Source organism: Callospermophilus lateralis, chromosome 1, assembly GCF_048772815.1.
Source record: "Callospermophilus lateralis isolate mCalLat2 chromosome 1, mCalLat2.hap1, whole genome shotgun sequence".
Classification (NCBI taxonomy): domain Eukaryota; kingdom Metazoa; phylum Chordata; class Mammalia; order Rodentia; family Sciuridae; genus Callospermophilus; species Callospermophilus lateralis.
In genome coordinates, this window is record NC_135305.1 from 56,917,792 (window position 1) to 56,935,602 (window position 17,811).

The window sequence follows — 17,811 nt, forward strand, 5'->3', positions numbered from 1 at the left end:
AAACCTCTATGTCTGAAAAAAACTTCTCATTCTGATGCCCACATAGGATCCTGCAGTGACTCTATGTCTAGACTGCCTACAATGTGTTAAAGACCTTGGGTGATTCTGTTACTATCCTGGAACCTCAGTTTCCCCCATAATAATTTGTTTCTTTGATCTTTCCACAATAAAAGTTTATTCAGAGAAACTCAGATTTTTAAAAAAAGGCTTTAAAAATATTCTATAAGAACTGGGGTTGTGGCTCAGTGGTAGAGCACTTGTATAGCATGTGTGAGGCTCTGGGTTCACTTCTTAGCACCACATAAAAATAAACAAAATAAAGGTACTGAATAAAAACATTTCACATGTGGTCATTTCTCAAATTACATTCGTTAAATGTCCAAAATACATGTTGTAGAGCAGTATCTTTAACATTTGAAAATATTTTCAGAAATAGTCTTTTAAAGGACATTTAGAAATAGATTGGTGATGTATTATCCACCAGTCTTAAGAATTTACAGCAGTTTTGTCTTTAATGCATATTAACTGAGTTTTAAACCCAAAGTGCATTCCTCCAAAAATAATACCTGAAAAGAGAGATTAAAGGGAAACTATAAAAAAAAGATAAATGTAGACTGCCCACCCAAACAAACAAACAGCAGTATAAAACTCAAATATAAAATGGATCTGAGGAGCCATGGGCCCCTGAAAAATGAAAGCTCTTTAAAATGAGAGATGATCCTCCCGCCTGGGGGCTGCGTAAGGAGAGGGATGTGAGATCCCTTTAATGTTCTTACTAAGCCCCAAAGTCCAAAGCTCCCTTCCCCCAAAACCCTGAAGGCAAGGGCCAGTCCACAGTTCCTAAAGCTCACTTGGAAGCAGTCCTTCAAGAGCTTTAAAAGTTAAAAGCAAAAACCTTAATCTATGGTTCTCACAAACATCCATTTCAAGCAATTGCAGCTGTGGGAAAACTGTGTCCTCTCTGCCCTTATTGGGGAAATGGGGCTGTCATTTTCTATCTTCACTTCCAGTAAGATTTAAGTCATCCAGCAATTCCTGATAGGGGCCCATTGTATATCTTTCCTTTGCATCTCCAATGCTGGTGTATCATTTTAAGGCAAGGTGATTACTCTGTCAAAAGGGAATATGCTGGGGCAGGGGATGTAGCTCAGTTGGTAGAGTGCTTGCCTCACATGCACAAGGCCCTGGGTTCAATCCCCAGCACCACAAAAAAAAAAAAAAAGGGAATATGCTTATTATAGATGGGTGGCATTTATTGAATCTTTACATGCCAAATACTTGGTTCAACAATACTCCCAGCAAATCTACCAGGCAGGTACTCACATATTTATTTACCTTGTGGAAACTGAGGCATGGAGAGGTTGAGGAATTAATCACCAGCTAAGTATAAGCATTTGTACTTGGAGTCAATCTCATGACTGTATGAGTCCAGGATTTGAGTTCTTAACAGCTACCCTCTTCTGGATCCTTATCTGAAGAATTGAAAGGTGTAACAACCACCCTGGGTGTGAAGGGAGAGAGAAGAGGAAGCCCCTCAGTGAAATCTTTAAAACCCAATGATAGTCTTCAGAGAATCATTCTAATATATAATAAAATATCTAGCTTTTAAAATATCTAGCTTTTACTAGATATTTTACTTGCATTTTAACACTTGATTTTTTAAAAGTGCAATTTAATTTGTTGCCCACTTCATTTGTGAGTGGTAGAAAAGCTGCCACTTTCAGGGACGTGATACCAAAGCTTTCTGATTCCTCCTTTTGTCTTTGTCCTCTTTTGCTGTGCGCATTGGTCAGGATTGAGGGAAAGGTTATGGGTAGGGATTTTGTATGGCCCAGAGCTATATGGAAGACAATATTGATCTTTGAGCTCACTCTATAGTTATTCATGGTTCTTTGGCACCATAGTAGCTCTTGTAGACAATATTTGATTATTACTTTCTTGTATGGCACCTGAGAAGTGTGGAGGTTTGAAGATACCTGTATCTGAGAGAACACTGCTTTTAGGATTCATTGTAGGGAAAGTTGCTAGGAGCTCTAAAATGGTGGCATCTCTGAATTTTTTTATTCCCTCCAACCCTCAAACTTCATGCTGAGACTGAAGCCATAGTTGTTAGCTACCCCTATCATTCTTTTGTGTGAGTGTGTGCTCCAGTTCTTCCCCCAGTGGAATCCTTTCTGGTGTTTTATATTCTTAACATTGTCGTTGTTTTCAGTCTAAAATTTACTTAAGACATTTGGGAGTTATATGGTCATTGACTTGCTCTGTACAGAGTGGATACGAGGCAGAAGTCCAATGAAATAGTTGTTTCTTTGCCCAAAGGAATGTCAACAGCTATGGGGAGAGGACACTGCTATTCTAGAAAGCATGTATTAGTTTCTCAAATTCTTTTTTCGAGGGTGGAGGGCGTGCAACTTTTCATTATCATCATACTTTATTTCAGGGGAAAAAGGAGTCTTTTGAGGATTGCCAGTCTGAATTTTTTACAAGACATGGATTATAGAATATCTTAGGAGAGGACTTTTGCTTAAAATCAAATACTCAGTGTAAATGATTAATGTCTGCCTTGTTGACAGACAAGGTGCTCAACAGCATTCCAGCTAAAATCTTTGCAGAGTTGTAACTTAATTTATTTAATAAAATAAATACTATTGTTATAGTGTTTTGTATCCATAATTATGTTTAATCTTCATAGCTATGCTTTTTATTAAGTATTACTGATAACACTCAGGATATTAAAGAACTTAAAGCCATTAATAAAAAAGAAGAGTTGCCATTCAACAACCATTTACCATACACCATCTTCAATTAATTTAAATCACTAAAGAAGTTTTCTGAAGAGATGATAGGATCTCTGTCCTGAAATTCCCTACTGAGAACCGTAAACCAGTGTCAGTGTAACATGTAATCAAAAGAAAATGGGGATGTAGCTCTGTGGAAGAGCATTTGCCTAGAATGCACAGAGCCTTGGGTTTAATCCCTAGAACCATTAAGGAAAAAAAAAGGAAAGAAAAAAAGAAAGATGGGACTTCAGAATGTGTGTTGAATGCTATTTAAAGCTGTTTCATGGTATGCTACTGAGAATTGTATTTTCATGTGGATAGACATACTCTGGTTTGTTTTTTTACCAGATGACCTTGAACAATACTGAATTTGTTCAAACTCCAAAGATAATTCATATTTTAAAATATCTTTCTTACATCATTAAAGTATAGAAGAAAAAGGAATATATTACTTAATCCTTTTCCAAGGTAGAACAATTCCAAGTAAGTTGGAAACTAAGAACTTTTTAAGAAAACTCAAAATTTGGCTATTCCTAAATAAAAGTCCTGTAAAATTTTACCCACGGGGCTATATATATAAAAATATCTTTCACATGTTACTTGGCTTAGTCACTATCTTTGCTAACGTGGATAACCAACTCCTGAAGTTTCATCTTCTGTATTTGGGCTGGAAGCAGATCTGTTTCAGCAATTAATCTAGCATAAAGTAACCTCCTTAGGTTATTGCAACACCTTCTCTCAGGTCACCCTTTTATAGACTGTTATCAATTCTGAATGCTGTTAGACTTTCTTTGTTAGGTTCTTAAGAAGATTAAATAAGGCAAATATATAAAGCACCCAGCACAGTGTCTGGAACATTTTAGAAAACCAGCACATGTTAGTTGTATTCTTATCTCCTACATTAAGTCTTTCATTACCAACTTATTCAGACTCAAACCTCAGTTATCAGCACACTAGTCCTACAGTCCGCCTTCTATCCTCCCCCATCCCCACAGCATTCCCAGAGTCACCAGCCTGCTTAGCCCTCTTTGTCCACAGGAGCCTACATATCTGAAATATCTTCCCTCCATCTTGTCTCTAATTCAGAGTCTAGCTCATCCAAGAAGTCTTCCTGATTAAATCAGAAGTTGGCCAATTTATTAGCTTATCTTTCTCCTGAGTTTAATGTTAACCTTGGTGTTTTGTAAAGAAAGAATTTACAGAACATGGAGTGAAGACATAGAAGTGTCCTTTGCCTAAGTGTGATGGGGCATGCCTGCAATCCCAGTGACTCGAGGTGCAGAGGCAGGAGGATCCAAGTTTGAGGCCCACCTCAGCAACTTAGTGAGGCCCTGTTTCAAAATAAAAAATAGAAAGGGCTGGGGATGTAGTTCAGTGGTAAAGTGCCCCTGGGTTCAATCCCAAGTACCAAAAAAAGACAGACAAACAAAAAGATACATCTTTTGCCTGTTCACTCATTTTATATCACACAGCAGGCAGTTGGATGCTAAGAAAAAAATGTTAATTGAATACATGAATTGTTCTTACTAACTCAAACCATTCTGTGAGTGAAATCGAAGGTATAGAAAGACCTGATAGTGAAATATGGAGAAAAGGAACTAGTCATTTTTTCTTTGCGCTTGATTCTAAGCAGCTGTGATTTTAATTAGTGAAAACTGTTATGGTTTATATGATTTATTTATAGTAAATGATGTTTGACCCTTAAAAATATAAACATTGTCTAAGAACAGTGTCCCTAAGTACATCATAGCAGAGTTTCATTGAGTATGGAGGTACTATTGGCCCCTGAATCCTATCCACGATACGTCAGCATACAGTACAAAATAGTTAGCCTTGATATGCTCGAGAAAAGGTTTTTTTTTTTTTTTTTTTTGGTGTTGGAAATTGAACCCAGGGCCTTGACCTGCTAAGCATGTATTCTACCACTGCACTACATCCCCAGTTCCAACACTTTTATTGCTATAGGATCTGTTGGTTGTCTACCCCATTTCCACATTCACAGTGAAACTCGGGTTTTATGGAGATATTCACCAAGTTCAGCTCATGGGTCGGAGGGGAAGGTTACTCCAGCCTCATCCTGAATGGGCTTTAACTAGACTGTGGCAATAGTAGTGATCTCATATCTCTTGCCTGAATTGGAGAAAGTTACCTGGTTTAAGCCATCATCAGCTCATGCTACTCTGTGGGCAATGGGATCTGTTTAGCCAATCAGATTAAAAGAAAGGCATTTTCTCTTTTTCCCCCCTTCTTTTTTTTGGTGTGTGTGTGTGTGTGTGTGTGTAATAGTACACTTTATTGAAAGTTTGAAGGGGAACCTGAAGAAGGTGGAGAACAGGTTTACATCATGCAAACACAATTTAAAATTGAACATCCAAACAGTTTTGTTAAGCAAGTTTTTGAATAATTGGGGAAGAAACTAATTTGCTCTCTGCTGGGTATAAATGAGGACACTGTGCCTTGTTATTACTGGTAATGATGATTCTGTGTGCTGGGGAAACTTGTAGAAAGAAATCCACGCTGTGAAAGGCAAACAGTGAGATGGGACTAATTTGAGTTGTTAAATCAGCCAACCCAGTAGCCTTTTATTATATGACATAATGCATTTTATTATCACTTAAGTCAGTTCAAAAGCATCCTAACTGGTAGCACTACCAGTGGAAACAAATGGAAATAACAATGAAATTTTAAGATCTTTCTAAGCTAATGGACATTATGTAAATATACATTACTGGATCACATACTTCTTAAGATTATTCCCATCTGTGAGTAGAGTGTAGTGTTTCTGTTCAGGTTCATGTTCTTAGGAGGCTCTTTAGCTTTCTATACAAGAGTTTTCTGATATTGAAGACCATGGACCTTGTTGAAGCCCTGTAGCCACAACGTATAATTGATGAATTCAGGTATGTGAACAAACTCCTTTCCCCAGAATGTGACTTCTCTTTACTTAAAAATATACTTTCAAATAAGAGCTGGGGTGAGCCTTGGGGGTAGAGTGCTTGCCTAGCATGTGCAAGCCCTGAGTTTGAGCATCAGCACTTAAAAAAGAATAACCTCAATAAAACCAGAACATCAGGACTATTTTTACTTAAATAACTCTTGGTGTGACATTGTAGTTATATTCTCAGGATCATTGTCTTTTTTCATAGAAGAGTTTCCAAAACCATTTTTAGTTGAATTCCATACTGTCCTCTATATTGGCCCCCATTGCCTGAAAAATAAACAGCTTTCAGTATGAAGATTAGCAACACCTGAGCAGTCTATTTTTGAAATGAAGAATATTATCAAGTTCTCCAAAGAAAAGTGTATTTCCCCCAAAGGGTGACTTGAGTGATTCATAAGAATAAACTCTGTGTTTTTATTTACATGACATTCTAGAAAATAAATTAATATAAGCATACTTTGGATCATTTGCATCTTGTAATTAAAACTGGTCCACAGCTTCCCTGCCTGAGATCATGTTTGTGCCTCCAGTAGAGTTGATGCCAAGTGATACTTCTTGAATTGTTGCCAAGTGCTGAGAAAACACTGGTGGGCTTGATACACTAAGGGTGTTTTTCTCACCAAACGAAGGCCAAACACACTCTCGACAGGCCATGTGAGCTAGGTGTCCCAGTAGTCCAATTAGAGGGAAATGGAAAATTGAGTCATCAAACATTAGCATGCCAAACTTAAATGAACTTTCATCTCAGCACCCAATTCCATATTAACGTTGCAAGTAGGACTTAGTTTCAAACAGTAAGATTTGTCATATGAAATCAAAGTTGTTAGCTTGGCTTGCTTAATAGCTTTTGTTTGTATTTAATTGAATTTGTTTGAGATAGGTGAACATACAAAAGCTATAAGCATATAGTTTTTATATTCTAATTATCTAAGTACATATTTCATAACATCTCAGTTTATTAGGAGCAAGCTACATCTATCTTTATTCCTCGGTTTCCTAATCTTTAAAAGCTGGTACTTGTATTATCTACTTAGATTTTTCGAGGATTAAATTATTTAATATACGTGATATACTCAAGAGTATGTGGAATTACAGTAAACATTCTGAGTTAAGTCTACTCTAACTGCTACTGATACCTTGACTACTATTACAAATTAAACAACTTAAGCCCACACTTCAGGTTCACCATGAGATTTTCCATTTACAGGGATATACTAGAGTTTGTATCCGCCCATAACTAAAAAAAATAAATATTAAAAATTCTCTCTCTCTCAAAAAAAAAAATAGTGTTAGAGTTGGATATCTTCCTTTTCTCAGTTCCTGCTAGAAATGTAGCATCAAATCTGTGGCCCACGAATAGCAAAAGTGAGGTTATTGCAATAGATCTTTTGGGGACTTATTTTTTTCTGTTCCTATCCATATTTTCCTTTCTTGTTTACTCACACTTAATTTATGAGGTCTTGTTGTAGTTTACATGTCTTTTAAAGCCATCTTAAGTCCATTTTGGAACAGAAGATGTGGTACTAAAAAATCCACATTCGCTCTTAGATTGTGGGAAGTAGGGCATTTAATAGACACTAAAGCTCACTGGGACATACTACCACACACAGGAAGGATCTCAGAACTCATTTCCTGGACTGTGAGATATTTTCTCAGGAGTAGGAGTATAATATAATTGACCACAATTATCTTCTGTCCATTTTGTGAATGTTGCAAGTGTTTATTCCAGTTCCATAAAAATCCCTCATGTAGTATTCTTTTCATGTTTTTTTTTTTTAACTCTCTCACAATGAGTTTATTTAGGAGACTTAATGTTTGTCTACTTTTTATTTGGACATCTGATGTTTTGATAATTTATTTTTTCTTCAGAAGAAACTATAGGTGTTTATGGTAAAAATGCTGTTTTTCAGGTCCAAAAGAACAGAATATTATTCGTGATGACAGTTAAATAATTTCCGTTTCCTGATCTTTCTGCTCCATTTTCTGGGCCAAATTTCAAGCTCAAACATTTTGTGCTGAGATAAATGCATACCCTGCAGGAGATTTTTCGCTGCCTATTAGAATTTGTTAAGTGAAATGAGAAATAACATGATTCATCAGGTGTTGAAATTTGCTACTTATAGTCCTTGGGAAAAAAAATACCTATCAGTATATTCAGAACTATTTTGCTTTAAAGCAATTATCACTTCGTGTTAGGAGGTGAGAAGGAAGAGAGAAAGGAAGTGAAAAACTTCACTTGTAAGCGTCATCCATATCTGTAAGAATGATTATTCCCCAATTAAAATTTCCTACTCAACCTCACATTCAACTTGTATCTAATCTTTTTTTTACCTCCAATTGTATTTATTTGATGAGTGACTTATAAGTCAATATGAAGTGAAAAAAAATGGAACTTTAGGATTTCTAAAGGTTAAACTTCGTTTCTTTGTGCTCCCCCACATCCAACCAGTTCATATATAGTAAATGATTATTCTTTTATTAATACCATAATTTCTGCCTGCCGGACTTGCCTGTAGCCTAAGAGCAGAACTTTTATTCTTGCCAGGTTACTTCCTTTTGCTTTATATGATCAAGCTCAACCTTTTGCTAGCAAAACAAAGTTAGCGAGCTATGAAAGGCTTTTCATAGTATCTTTGTATAACTCAATCACCAATTTTAAATATCCTTGAGATTGAAACACAGCAAATAATTTTGATACATAGAGGTTTGGTCTATGAATCAGTCTAATACAAAAATAACATATGGTAAAAGGATATGATTAGTATTAATAGAAGTATCTGATGTGTTTACCAATCTATTCCCTCCACATCTCATGGATTATTACCCTAAGAATAAATGTGTCCCTCCCACTTCCATCGAATCCTGACAGCAAAGCTTTTAAATTCAAGAACTGAAGCTCTGTAAGTGAGACAGGAAATATTTGAAGACTTAGGCAGACCTCTTCAGTGGGTCTCTATGGCGTGTCTTGAGAAAATTCTCTTATTGGCGCTGATGTTCTATTTGAATAGATGGATTCTTCTTAGATAAAAAGTTCAGAATTGTTCATGGGAATTTAAATGCTCCTTGAAAGGTTACATTAAGGCTTTTAATCATTGAAATTTATTTAGCAAGTTTTTTTAAAAAATGAATACATGTTCCTTGTTTAAAAAGCAAATTAAAGCAGGGGTATAGGGGAAAAAAGTTTCTTTCCCTACCCATACTCAAATTCCAACCCATGTTTTTGTATCTTCCAAAGATATTCTTTGCATATATGACCATCTACTTTCAGATTAATTTTTTCCAATGGAACAATCTATATATGCCTGACTATCTAGAGAAAGAGAGAAGAAAGGATAAGAGTATTTTCCTCTAAATATTTTATTTCATGCCAAGAGAAAACCAATATTAATGGCATTAATAGCCTTTAATCAGTGCACTGATAAAAAGCAAAAACTATGTTTCCTTGTTTGTTTTTGTACCAAGGACTAAACCTAGGGCTCTTTACCATGAGCTACATCCCCAGCCCTTTTTATTTATTTTTTTAAATTTTGAGGCAGGATATCACTAAGCTGCGTAGGGTCTCACTAAAAAGCTGAAGCTGCCCTTGCACTTGTGATCCTCTTGACTCAGCCTCCTATTTACTGGGATTACAGGCATGTGCCACCACACCTGGATGTTTGATTATTTAAAATGAGGAGATAGTCTATACATTTTTGTCAAACGTCTTCTTGCTAAACAATACATGATTGATTCTCTAAAAAAAACACAAAACAAATTTAAAAACTATAAATGTTACTTTTTTCTTTTTAATAACTATATATAATATTCCTTGGAATGGATATACCATTACTAATTGCCACTGAAACAATGTAATATTTATTGAAAAATTCTTACACAGTAGTCTTACATTCAAATGTGTTTTCTTTGATATCTTAATATCAGAGCTGTTATTATTTACTATTTAAATTCTTAAAAGTGAGATTGCTGGGTGAAAGGATATGTGTACACTATAGTCTTCAGCATTTTTTTTAATGCTCAGATTTTAAAGTGCGACAAGCCCCAAATGTCTGGCAACAGTGTTTGAGTTTGATTATTTTTCCACCTCTTTGAAAGCAATAGAGTTTGTTTTTCTTTGTCATTTGCCTGCTGCTGTTATTTTTATTTGCTCAGTAGGGTGAATATTTTATCATTATTGGCCACAATAATTTCTTCTTTTGGGAATTAACAATTCATATCCTTTGTGAATGTTTTATTGGCTGCTTGTGTTTTGTTATCATCACAAATACTATTATTATCATTAATATAGAATTCATTATGTATTGGTGGTATAATTGGTGGCCATATAGTTTGCAAAGATATGTTTCTTGCCGGGTGTGGTGGCACACACCTGTAATCCCAGAAGCTCAGGAGGCTGAGGGAGGAAGATTGCGAGTTCAAATCGAGCCTTAGCAACTTAGTGAGGCCCTTAGCGGCTCAGCAAGACCCTGTCTCTAAATAAAATATAAAATTGTGCTGGGGATGTGTCCCAGTGGTTAAACACCCTGGATTTAATCCCTGGTACAAAAATAACAACAACAAAAAAAGATATTTTCCTCATCATTGAATGACATGAGGGCAATTGAGAATAATGTCCAATTCCTGGAACCAGACTATCTAGGTTCAGATTCAGATTCCAAGTTTATTATTCAGTGGTGTTTAATCTGGAGCACTGTGTCATGATAATATTCATTTTTCACCTCAAGTTTTTGGTGTAATGAATCATCTTGGAAAGACTAACAATGAAATGTCCTTGCATATCTAGGATAAGCTCAAATTATTGCTCTTTTCTTGTATTTCTGGATTAACTAGTAGCTTATTTGTTATTTTGTATCTATGTTGATAGGCAAGACTGACTTTCTTGTTTGAACTCTATTGGGTTTTGGGTTTTGTCAGTAGAGTGTTACTTACCACATAAAATGGAGATTAATACATTTTTATGAGCAAAAGTACACTAAATAACATGGTTTATCAGTATTTTAAGATTAACTCTATCTGTAAAACCATCTGGCCCTGTAGTTTTCTAGAAGGTATATCTTTTGTTATCTTGTATGATTATTGGTCTGTTTTGGTTTTCATCGTTAGGCTAACTTTTCTAATTATATTTTGCTGGAAAATTACCACTTCTCTAAGGATTTTATAATTTTATAATTATAAATAAATTTATAATTTTATTCCCACAAAGTTGCCCAAAGTTGCACAAAGTTGTTCCTCAACAGCTTCTATACCCTTTTTCTTTCTTTCTTTTAAAATTTTTTTTTTAGTTGTAGATGGACACAATATCCTTGTTTTATTTATTTATTTTTGTATGTGGTGCTGAGGATTGAACCCAGTGCCTCAGGCATGTGAGGCAAGTGCTCAGCCACTGAGCCCCAGCCCCAGCCCTCTATATCCTTTTTCATATCTACTCTTCAATTTATCTTTTTAAAAATGTATATATTTTACTTTAATGTTTTTTTCCTAATCAGGCTCAACCCTGCTTTTGGGGTTTGTTTTTCTTTTAAGAATGAGCTTCTGTTTCAGATTGCTTTTCCAATAGGAGTGAGTTAGTAAAGGGAAGAGGGTGGAACTCAGGCAGAGAGGAGAGCCAGTACAGAGGAAGGTCCCACCATGGGTGGGAGGGAGGGGAGTAACCACCGCTCTGCTCTGCTCACAATTTTGCCCATAATGAGTACTTCAGGGTTTAGATAAAGTCATTGCTTTCTAGCTAACAGATTGTCAAGGGCAGCTTGGCACAGTGCTGGGATGGCAGAGATTTCAACTAGCATGGCAACTCTGATAGGAAGCTGCTGCCTGCTTCTTTGTGCTGAGAAAGATACTGAAACCATGTTTTGGACAATAAATTTAGTTATTAGATTTGAGTTCAAGGTTTGGCTGTTATTTACTAGCTGTCTCTGGCATATTCCAGGCCTCAAACAACAATTTCTTGAATGATTCTCTACTGAGTGCTCTTAAACTCACTGAGCCTCCCATCTGCATCTGTAGAATGAGATGGTAGTAACAACAGCATGAGTTTATTGTGAAGATTAAATAAATGAGTGTTTTTGCATGCAAATGTTTTCTGAATTACAGAATACTATGCAAATGTAAAATATACAGTCTGAAAGTATATGAATTAGACTATTGGACTATTAAGCCATCTATTGAACACTTACTGTGGTTTTGTTTCCCTGGTCCTTGTTTAACAGTTTATCATTCAATAAAAAGTTATTTAGAAAATAAATTTCAGCAGCAACAGGCTGTTCATTGGGATTTGAAGCAGCATATACAGTTTACCTGATGGTAAAATGTGACCCCAGGGCTTCCTCAGTCCCTGAATGTTAACTTTGTATATATATATATTTTTTTTTTCTAATTTAGTAATTAGGTCAAACAACATTTCTGACCATAAAACCACACATTGATCTAATTTAATATATTCCACTCATTTGAGCTCTTACAATTTCATCTGCTTGGATAATAAGGAAGATTATTCTGATTATTAAATCTCTGAAATATGATTTTCTCCTTCCCTACATTTAGATTTCCTTGTTTGTATCTAATTTGGCCAAGAAAAAATATCCCATCATTTTGATTTCAAGCTCTCCCAAGACTACCAGCAATTGGATGCCTAAAATAACTGTAACAAAATAAATAGCTCCAAGTCAACAAGTCATGCCTGGTGTAATCAGAAGTAAACATGGGGAGATGCAGTCATGAAGCCAAGGCCTTCAAAACTTTGAGGTTTATGTCTGATTTTCCTAGAGAATCATTCATGTGTTCACTTTAAACCCTAGTGACTCACTCAGTTGCTTTATACATAGTTTAGGACAACAGTTGTCCTAATCAAGAAAAGCCATCTACATCAAATATTACCAAAAATCAAAGTGGTAAAAAAACTGTAGCAGATATGCAGGTTGAATAAGTCTAGATAGAGATCTAATATACAACATGGATACTACAGGTAATAAAATTGTACTAGATGCTGTGTAGGATTCATGCTAATGAGTAGATCTTAGCTTCTTTTGCCACAAAACAACAATAATAGGTAACTATGTAAGAGTATGTATATAATTTTAAATCTTAAATTTACATATAAAAATTCATATATATAATCTTAAATTTTTATATATGCATGAATTTGCCCCACTATAGTGACCATTTTACTATCTGTATGTATCCCATAACATAATGTTGTACATCTTAAACATATTCTCTATTAAATATACTTAAAAATAAAACTATATTTAAGAACAATAAAACGTGTTTATTTTCAAAAAAAAAAAGAGCTCCATTTTAGTTTTAACATGTTAAACCTTAGCCTACACTCAGTTTATCCTCAAGCAGAAACACTATTATACTGAAGGTCATTTTAAGGTCAGCATTATTTTTCAGCAGTAGCACTGTTCACAGGCCTCTCTTAAATTGGCAGTTGTTGTCATTTTCCCTTCTTTTTTCTTCTCCTTTGACCTGAAAATCACAGGGCAAGGCCATTGATGCCTAAGCTTTATCAGGCTGCCCTCGAGTTATAGCCATGACTCAGTCTCAAATTCAGAAAAGGAAAGCTCAATGATTAACAGAATCAGGGAGAAGGGCTGTCTTGGAAGCCTGTTACCCGGTTCCCAGAAAGTGCCACTTATTCACTTAAAAAGTTTAGGGTTTGAGTATCAGCATGCAAAGCTCTTGACTCCACATAACTCACTAGCTTGTCACTCCTGGGTATTAGATCAGCTTGTCCATCCAGGTCAGAGGTCATGAAACCCGTAGACAGAGGCTGTGTCATCCTCACTGGGACATCCTGCTCCCTGGACCTTCTAACTGGGGAGCATTTCTCATTTCACCTCACGGGGAGTCTCCAAACTATCCTGTTTGTGGAGAAAAATCCTCTTTCAGGAACTTTAAATGACTCTTGGAAGAACCATGGCTTACTTACTGGAGGGACTTCTGTGAAATAATGCAAAGTGCCTAGACTGTATTTTCAGGAAAGGAAAGTTAGAGCATCAACTTGTTCACGTATCACATTTGATAGTCAATCTCAAATGTATTTATATTTAACTTTGGGAGTATTTCAGTGCAATATTTTAGAACCATACATTATAAGGGCATAAAACCGATTCCCTTTTCCTGTCTTCTCATTTATGACCCCCCAAAGTGTAAAATAACTCATACTGAACCCAGAAAGCAATTATAAATATCTTTGACTTGGATTCCACCTTGACTGGAAAGATAAACAGCTGTTTATTATTGTTTGTGCCTTAATTATAAACTTTTAAAAAAACTGAAGAAGATATTTGTCATCACCAGTGTATATTTCAAAACCACTTCTAATTGAGGTGATTTATAATAAACATATGCAGTTAAAATTAAAAGTTTTAATTTTTAAAATCAAACAAATTTTAAGTTCATCTCATGGACAGTAGTTTTATGAACTAAATTAGAAGGTTTGCCAGAAAGGAGAAACAGTGCTATAAATGATTTTGTTAGTCTTAGTAAAAAGAATTTTATATTAAAAACATTAACAAAATCTGCCTTATGCAGGAGAAATCTAACACTTTAGAAGTTATAGAATTGGCCAATAGAGTTCCAAGCATTTGCTGCTCATGCTGCACAAACTAGTGCAAAATAATAATGGTGATAATTTTAAAGACATCAGTTTAGCCAAACTATCATTTATATAACTCATAAAAGTGCTAAAATTATATTTAAAATCAATTTAAACTACCATCTCTAATAATTGAGCATATAACTTACAGTTATTAGAGTTATAAATTGGGTTAGGCCTGTATTATTTGATTCTTAGGTTTGTGGGTTTTCATAAAACATGACACAAAGCCCTTTAGAATAATCAGAACTACTGAGGGCTAGCAGTGCATACAAAGGACTGGGGTTTTGTTAGAGACAGTTGAATACAACCCAGAAATTCAATGCTGCAATCATACCATTTGTACCACTCAATTATTTACAAAACATCTGGATCTGAGCACATTTAGTCATGGACCCAAATTCATTAACATATCTTAATTCTGAGGCTACACAATTGGTCTGGTTATAAACATTTTCTTCTCCATATTGGTGTTAGACTGGTGATATTTCACCATATGACAAAAAAATTTGGCTAAGTTGAGGCTTTAAAAATTATTCTTACTTTTTTGCAATCCTACCTGTGGCACTGACAGCAAGTGTGTGCAACCACATCTTAACCATTGACCAGTTTTCCAGTTTTACAAATTCTCAAGTGTTAGATTTTTCAGTTAAAAGGCAAATTTTGTGAGTGGCCTTTCTCTTATTAAATCCTTTAATATTAATGAACAAGGAAGTATTCATTAATCTATTTAGAAGAAAAGATGTATAATCCTAGACTGTACAGTGCTTAGAAGTTTTTGTCTTTTAACAGAATTGCTAGACCTGTGCATGATTTCAAGCAATGTTCATATTATAGTCATTAACCGAAAAATAAAGACAAAAATATGCCATTGTATTCACCATGTGAAAAATAAAATCTCGTAATATCATAGGCATGGAAGTTGCTTATCATTTCACATTTAGTGCTTTGTTTGAAACTGACCCATGACCCATTTGAGATCAAAGTTCATGCAACTGGCAAGTAATGGTTGCATTATTGTGTGTCTCTGACATGTGAAATACACAAAAAAGGAATTCATAGAGATAAATTGTTTGGAATGAGCAAGTACTCTCTAAGCTTTAAAGACTTTCTCAAATTCAAATGAGGATAAAGAAAGAGAAATTATTAAAGGTATCCAGTTTTAGTCTTTCTCCCCACCACCCCCCGGCAAACGCTTGGGATTCCTAGTTCTTAAATATTTTTATGCCTTCCAGAGTGAGTTTCATGGTCCAAGACGCACACAATCACTAGACATGACAGAACTTTTCGTAGTGGACTACTGCTATATTTCAGCTATGTAATAATGTGTTAAGAGGCTTTTATGTCTAGGCTTCAATCTCAACTATGATTTACCATATTTGGTGGAGAATGTGAAGGGAGGCAAATAAATTCAGAATTGGAAAACAGTGTTCCTTGTAACCTGCACATGGCCAAAGTTACTTCCATGTACATCTCTGTGCCATGCACAGGCCAGTTTGGCAAGGAGGGGGAAATCTCATGTTTCACCAGAAAATCCACAGCTGCGTAGGGTTCCTTATTGCTGCCTTTCCAAGCCAAGCAGGAATGGGAAAGTTTTTTTTTTTTTTTCCTCTCTCTCTCTCTCTTTTCACCATTTTCTAAAGGAAGAAGAGCTTCTTATAGGCTTTTGGGAGAAGAGGTAATGGCTTCCAGGAAGATATTCCACATTTGAGAGGTTGGTTGTTGGGCTCAGTATGGCTAGGAAGGGGCCATATTTTGGGCTTAATTCACATCTCTGTGCTAGTAGATATCTTGGAAAAGTCACCTGTTTTTGTGATTCAAATTATATTAGAACAGCCATACCATTTGCCTGTGGCTACTTTCATAATACAACTGTAGAGTTGAGAAGTTGTAACGAACTGTTTTATGCTATCGTCCAGGTATTTTTATTACCTCCAAATTCATGTGTCAGAGGATTAATCCCCATTGTAGCAGCACTGGAAGGTGGGTCCTGATGCGAAGTGTTCAGGTTATGATGGAGTCCTCATTTTGCTCTTACTGTCCTTACAAAAAGGGTATGTGGAAGTAGGTTTGCTTTCTCCTGCTGTGTGAGGACTAGCATTTCTCCCCTCCAGAGGATATAGGCACCATCTTGCAAGACCCTCATCAAACACCAGATGCCAGTGCCTTGATCTTGGACTTCTCAGCCTTCAGAAATGTGACAAATAAATTTTTGTTCTTTTTAAGTTACCTAGTCTTAGGTATTCTATTAAAGCTATACAAAACAGACTTAATCTTATTCTATCACCATCCCCAAGGACATCAACCTATTAAAATGTTTCTAAGGCAAAATTAATTATAATTTACATGAATAAAATCTCAGCAGATAAGTGACAGATGTTTTTTAGTAGGTACTTTCTCCAACCCTACTGATATCTTTAGCTTCATACAGCCTTTGTTTAAGCCCATTTTTAATAAACTGAAGATAATATGCTTGCTTATTTCTCTATTTACTGTTTGGGTTGTCTTTTCCTTTCCTAGACCACCCCTTGTACCTGGGAAATTCCTACTGTCCTTAGGACTTAGCCCAAGTTTCCCCCAAGATGTTTATTCACCATTGAAGCATTTTCCAGCATACTGCCATCTCATCCCATTATTTTTCTTGTGGATACTTAATTCTGAGTATCACAGTATATACTATTCACTTTATTAAAGTATTTATTACATTATAAATATTGATCACACTATATTATAATTATATTTCCTCCATTAAGATTTATACTTTGAGAGTGTAAATCATCTTTCCTTACTATTACATCACCAGGGCCTAGCATGGTGCTTGGCATGTAGTAGGTGAATAATGTGTAATGAATCAATATTTATTAACCTTCTTTAGTCTAACCTCTCATAAGCAAAATTCTGGATACCTATTTCACATCCACACATAGAGAATTTCTTTAGAAAATTTCTTTGAATATAGTGAAAGGAAAGTGGGTGAGTATCTACAATTTTACCCTTGTCTGTTAAAACCTCATGTTCTGAGCATTGCTAATAGTCATCAAATTTCAAGATAATTTTTTTCCTGTGGTGAAAAGTCACCAACAAGGTCATGTGCTTAGAAAGTATGTACTGTAGTTTTTGTAAGCTCAGGTGTGCCAAGGCATTGATAATGTGGGTAGTATTTTTCAAGAATGAAATGTTTCTGAATAATTTTCCCATTACATCAGTATACAGAGCATTGAATCCTACAATATTAAACAAATCCTTCTTTTTTATTTAACTATACCGGAAAGCTTTATAGAATTATATATTATTCATGCAGGACTTTATCATGGAAGTAGCAAGTTGAGGACTCCAATACAAAACACTATTAATGTTACTAAGTTTTGGAGAACAGGGGTATCCTGATCCCTATTTTACCATGGGCTAGACTTTTCTCAATCAAGTTAAAACTTAGTGGGTTGGGGATGTAGCTCTGTGATAGAGCACCTGCTTAGGATGTGTGAGGTCCTGGA

At 35.5% G+C, this 17,811-nt stretch overlaps 1 non-coding gene across 1 annotated transcript; it reads left to right on the top strand.

Moving 5' to 3' along the window:
- Positions 1-1,136: 1,136 nt before the first annotated feature.
- Positions 1,137-1,209, top strand: Trnav-cac (transfer RNA valine (anticodon CAC)). Its single transcript has one exon. It is a non-coding gene; the product is annotated as a tRNA-Val (tRNA).
- Positions 1,210-17,811: the final 16,602 nt, after the last annotated feature.